The following is a 6,113-nucleotide window of genomic DNA, read 5'->3' as shown; positions in this document are numbered from 1 at the left end:
ATTAATCTCCAAAATATATAAACAGCTCATTCAGCTCAATATTAAAGAAACAAACACCCCAATCCAAAAATGGGCAGAAGACCTAAATAGACATTTCTCCAAAGAAGACATACAGACGGCCACGAAGCACATGAAAAGATGCTCAACATCGCTAATTATTAGAGAAATGCCAATCAAAACTACAATGAGGTATCACCTCACTCCTGTTAGAATGGGCATCATCAGAAAATCTACAAACAACAAATGCTGGAGAGGGTGTGGAGAAAAGGGAACCCTCTTGCACTGTTGGTGGGAATGTAAATTGATACAGCCACTATGGAGAACAACACGGAGGTCCCTTAAAAAAACTAAAAATAGAATTACCATATGACCCAGCAATCCCACTACTGAGCATATACCCAGAGAAAACCGTAATTCAAAAAGACACATGCACCCGAATGTTCATTGCAGCACTATTTACAATAGCCAGGTCATGGAAGCAACCTAAATGCCCATCACCAGACGAATGGATAAAGAAGTTGTGGTACATATATACAATGGAATATTACTCAGCCATAAAAAGGAACGAAATTGAGTCATTTGTTGAGAAGTGGATGGCTCTAGAGACTGTCATACAGAGTGAAGTAAGTCAGAAAGAGAAAAACAAATATCGTATATTAATGCATGTATGTGGAACCTAGAAAAATGGTACAGATGAGCCGGTTTGCAGGGCAGAAGTTGAGACACAGATGTAGAGAATGGACATATGGACACCAAGGGGGGAAAACTGCGGTGGGGTGGGGATGGTGGTGTGCTGAATTGGGCGATTGGGATTGACATGTATACACTGATGTGTATAAAATTGATGCCTAATAAGAACCTGCAGTATAAAAAAACAAACAAACAAAACAACTAATATTAAACTTTCATTGGGTTATTTGTATGGAAATACGTTAATATAAATGTTTCAGACATTACATGAAATTTCTAAAAATCTTATATGTGTATTTGTATGGAAATATGTATGGAAATATGTTAATATAAATGTTTCAGACATTACATGAAATTTCTAAAAATCTTATATGTTCTGCTATAATGTTATAAGTAATAATCCTAGTTATTACTTTAAAATGTATATCTCAGAAATAACTAATTTTCTTGTCAACTGCATTATTATGAACTTTCATCAAATCTTTAACTGTGGTCGTTTTTAAGTCTTTTCTCATTTACAGACAGTTCTGGGTGTACTCTGATGCTTTGGCAAATATGTTCCTAGTAAAGGGTTTCACCTTCAAGAAATTCATGGCAAAGACTCTGACAAGTACAGGGTTCTGGTAACTGACTGTACTGCTGAACTGAATGAATAAGCATTTTCAGCACTCTCATGAAAAACTGATGAACTCAAAAAAGTGCTAACAAAAGATCAAGATGAAAAAAAAAATTTAATTACATGGGACTGAGTGAACTGATGAGGAGGAGTATAATTTTTGTGACTTTCTGTCTGAATTTAAAAAAAAATCCCACAAGGACTCAGAGGCAAAGAATATACACATCAATTTTCACTGCAAAGTAAAGGAGCTGTTACAGTGGAGGATTACTGGACTGAATGTCAATATTATGACATAGTATGAGTGTGTTTCAGGTTTGGTCATTGCAATCGTTGTTGCTTTTGTTGTGGTCATCCATGTACAACGCTTCATGTCAGTCTATTTATCTCTTGTAAAAATAAAATACACTGTGTGTGTGTGAAAAACAATGTCAACAAACAATAGGTGCTGAAGAAGTTGTGGAGAAAAGCGTAACCTCTCGGTCTGAGTGGGATGTAAACTGGTAACGGCCAAATAATAGGAACAGGACGGCAGTGCGTTTAAAGGTAAAAATTGAGTCACCATATGATCTGGAAGGCCCACTATTGGGCCTGTCACCTGTGAAAGCCAGAATCAAAAAGGCACGGGATGGAAAACCGTGTAATGCAGCAGTATTTACAACAGCCAAGACATGGAAGCAAACAAAATGTCCATCAACAGATAAATGGACAAAGAAGAAGTGGTACACATACCAAATGGAATAGTAGCCTCGGGAAAAAGATGAACAATGCCGTCTTCAGGACTACAGATGAGCCTAGAAATAATCATATTAGGTTAAGTAAGTCAAGAGGGAATGACAAATATCCTATGATACCATGTATACATGTTATCCTAAGATTGCTACCAATGAACATATTTCCACAGAAAAAGACACTCACGGACTTATCAAACAAACTAATGGTTAGCCAAAATGAAAGGTGGGAGGATGGATAAATTAGGACTATGGGGCTAACACAGATATACTAATGTATGTTAAATGTATATAAACATATAACATATAAACTATATGAATTATATAGTCACCAATACATATAAAATATAGAATGACAAAACACCTACCAAATACCAAGGGAGGTCTACGCAACATTCTGTAATAACATACACACAAGGTAACAGAATCCGAAGATGAACAGACATATGTAGGAATCATTGAGCAGATTCTGTACAGCCAGAAAACCACAACACTCTAATCAAATTTACTCCGATAAGAAATAGAAATTAAATTTAAAAAAACAAACATAAGTAAGGTGACATAAACTTCTGGGGGCTTGTCTCAGCACATCCCACTCTAATTTACAACCTTGGAACACTACCTCCAGGAAGACTCTTTTGCACTAGCAACAAGAGTGGAGAACGTAATAATGCTGCTGCCTTGTGGCTGTTTCCCATAACAGCAGCTTTAAACCAAGTGCTAATGGTTGCTTAAGAGTCACAAGGACTGCAGGGCTATAAATGACACCTGTCCTCAAAAAATGCCCTGGGGTAGGGAATAGGCAAGAAAATTCTACACATGACAAATGTTTCAAGAAGTCAATATGAAGAGGGAAGTTGTAGTCCGTCTTTAAAAAAAAGGGACATGCCTAAAGCTCAGTATAAGGAATTATTAGCCACATGCAAATCTAACGTGAAAAAGGTTTCAGCTCACACCAGTCAAATGACCATCAGCAAAAAGTCTACAAACTATAAAAGCTGAAGGGCTTTTAGAGAACTCTGTACCTTCTAGCTGCTGGTGGAACGTAAAGTGGTAACAGCACTGACGAAAACAGAATGGAGCTGCTTTAAAAGGTAAAAATTGAGCTACCATATGATGTGGCAGGGCACCTTTTGGGCCTATAAGCTAAGACCACCAGAATCGGAAAGACAGAGACAGGCAAATGTGCACTGCAGCAATATTGAAATAGCCAAGACATGGAAGCCAAAAAAAGGTCCATAAACAGATGAATGGACAAAGAAAAAGTGGTATATGGACAGAATGGAATAGTAGCCTAGGGAAAAAAATGAACAATGCCATTTTCAGGACTACAGAGGAGCCTAGAAATCATCATATTAGGTTAAGTAAGTCAAGAGGGAATGACCAATATCCTATGATATCAGGTATACATGTTATTCTACGATTGCTACCAATGAACATATTTCCACAGAGAAAGACACTCACAGACTTATCAAACAAACTAATGGTTAGCCAAAATGAAAGGTGGGAGGATGGATAAATTAGGACTATGGGGCTAACATACATATACTAATGTACGTTAAATGTATATAAACTATATGAATTAGATAGTCACCAATACATATAAAATACATAATGACAAAAACACCTACCAAATACCAAGGGAGGTCTACTCAACATTCTGTAATAACATACATGGTAACAGGATCCGAAGATGAACAGACATGCGTAGGAATCATTGAGCAGATTCTGTACCAGCCAGACAATCAAAACACTCTAATCAAATTTACTCCGATAAGAAATAGAAATTAAATTTAAAAAACATAAGTAAGGAGACATAAACTTCTGGGGGCTTGTCCCAGCACATTCCAGTGTAATTTACAACCTTGGAACACTACCTCCAGGAAGACTCTGTTGCCCCAGTAACAAGAGTTGAGAACGTAATAATGCTGCCGCCTTATAGCTGTTTCCCACAACAGCAGCTTTACACCAAGTACTAATGGTTGCTTAATAGTCACAAGGACTGCAGGGCTCTAAATGACACCTGTCCTCAAAAAATGCCCTGGGGTAGGGAATAGGCAAGACAATTCAACCCATGACAAATGTTTCAAGAAGTCAATATGAAGAGGGACGTTGTAGTCACTCTTTAAATAAAAAAGGACATGCCTAAAGCTCAGTATAAGGAATTATTAGCCACATGCAAATCCAACTTCCAAAAAGGTTTCAGCTCACACCAGTCAAATGACCATCAGCAAAAAGTCTACAAACTATAAAGGCTGAAGGGCTTTTAGAGAACTCTGTACCTTCTAGCTGCTGGTGGAACGTAAAGTGGTAACAGCACTAACGAAAACAGAATGGAGCTGCTTTAAAAGGTAAAAATTGAGCTACCATATGATGCGGCAGGGCACCTTTTGGGCCTATAACCTAAGACCACCAGAATCGGAAAGACAGAGGCAGGCAAATGTGCACTGCAGCAATATTGAAATAGCCAAGACATGGAAGCAAAAAAGAAAAGGTCCATAATCAGATGAATGGACAAAGAAGAAGTGGTATATGGACAGATTGGAATATCAGTCACACAAAAAATAAAAGAATGGCATATGCAGCACCACAGATGAGCCTAGAGATAATCACACAACGTGAAGTAAGTCAGAATGCGAAAGACAAATGCCCTATGATGTCCCTTATGTTATCTGAAAATTCATAAAAATGAACATATTTCCTAGAGAAAGGCAATCTCAGATTGAGAAGACAAACTTATGGTTAAGCCAAAGAAAAGGTGTGAGGAATGGATAAATTAGGATATTGGGGTTAACACACATATATTAATACATAGAAAATATATAATCCCCAAAGACCTATGGAATACCAAAAGTGGTCTACTCAACACTCTGTAACAACCTACATGGAAAAGGACCCAAAGATCAATAGATATATGTATATGTGTAAATGAACAAGATTCTGTACACCTAGAGAAAAAGACATTTTTCAATCAAATTTGCTCTGATAAAAACTACAACTTAAAGACACAGACAAGAATTACGGAGGCTAAAACTTATGGGGGTTTGTCCTGGCACATTCCACTCTAATCTGCAACCTAAAAGCACAACTTGCAGCAAGGTTCTGTTTCCCTAGCAAGCAGAGTTGGCAACGTAGAAATGCTGCCACCCTAAGGCCGTTTCCTCAAACACCAGCTTTAAATCTACTGCTAATGGTCACTAATATTCACAAGGACTGCAGGGCTGTAAATGATTCATGCCCTCAAAAAATGTCCTGGGGTAGGGAATGGCCAAAAAAATCCAAACGTGGCAAATTTTTCAAGAAGGCAATCTGAAGCTGTAACTTTAGCTCCATCTTAAAAAAAAAACGAAAAGAACATTGATAAACGCAAAACATCAGGAATTATGAGACGCATGCAAATCCAATCTACACAAAGGTATCACCTCACACCAGTCAGAATGACCATCAGCAAAATGTCAACAAACAGAGCATTAACCAAGATGGCGGAGTAGAAGGACGTGCTCTCACTCCCTCTTGCGAGAGCACCAGAATCACAACTGGCTGCTGGACAATCACTGACAGGAAGACCCTGGACTTCACCAAGGAGGATACCCCACGTCCAAGGACAGAGGAGAAGCCACAGGGAGATGGTAGGAGGGGCGCAATCAGAGTAAAATCAAATCCCATCACTGCTGGGTGGGTGACTCACAGACTGGCGAACACTTATACCACAGAAGTCCACCCACTGGAGTGAAGGTTCTGAGCCCCACGTCAGGCTTCCCAACCTGGGGGTCCTGCAACAGGAGGAGGAATTCCTAGAGAATCAGACTTTGAAGCCTAGTGGGAATTGACTGCAGGACTTCTACAGGACTGGGGGAAACAGAGACGCCACTCTTGGAGGGCACACACAAAGTAGTGTGCGCATCGGGACCCAGGGGAAGGAGCAGTGACCCTGGGGGAGACTGAACCAGACCTACCTGCTGGTGTTGGGGGGGTCTACTGCAGAGGCGGGGGGTGGCTCTGTTTCACCTTGGGGACAAGGACACTGGCAGCGGAGGTTCTGGGAAGTGCTCCTTGGCGTGAGCCCTCCCAGAGCC

General features: G+C 39.6%; 1 long non-coding RNA gene across 1 annotated transcript in view; it reads right to left on the bottom strand.

The window, feature by feature from the left end:
- Window positions 1-2,027: 2,027 nt before the first annotated feature.
- Window positions 2,028-6,113, bottom strand: part of LOC130705943 (uncharacterized) — a 31,548-nt gene continuing 27,462 nt past the window's right edge. Inside the window, exon 3 of the long non-coding RNA XR_009006338.1 lies at window positions 2,028-2,100. This is a non-coding gene — a long non-coding RNA (uncharacterized LOC130705943). The remainder of the gene's footprint in view (window positions 2,101-6,113) is intronic.

This window comes from Balaenoptera acutorostrata, chromosome 1, assembly GCF_949987535.1.
Source record: "Balaenoptera acutorostrata chromosome 1, mBalAcu1.1, whole genome shotgun sequence".
In the NCBI taxonomy this organism is placed as follows: Eukaryota; Metazoa; Chordata; class Mammalia; order Artiodactyla; family Balaenopteridae; genus Balaenoptera; species Balaenoptera acutorostrata.
This window is presented reverse-complemented; position numbering and strand designations above follow the sequence as displayed.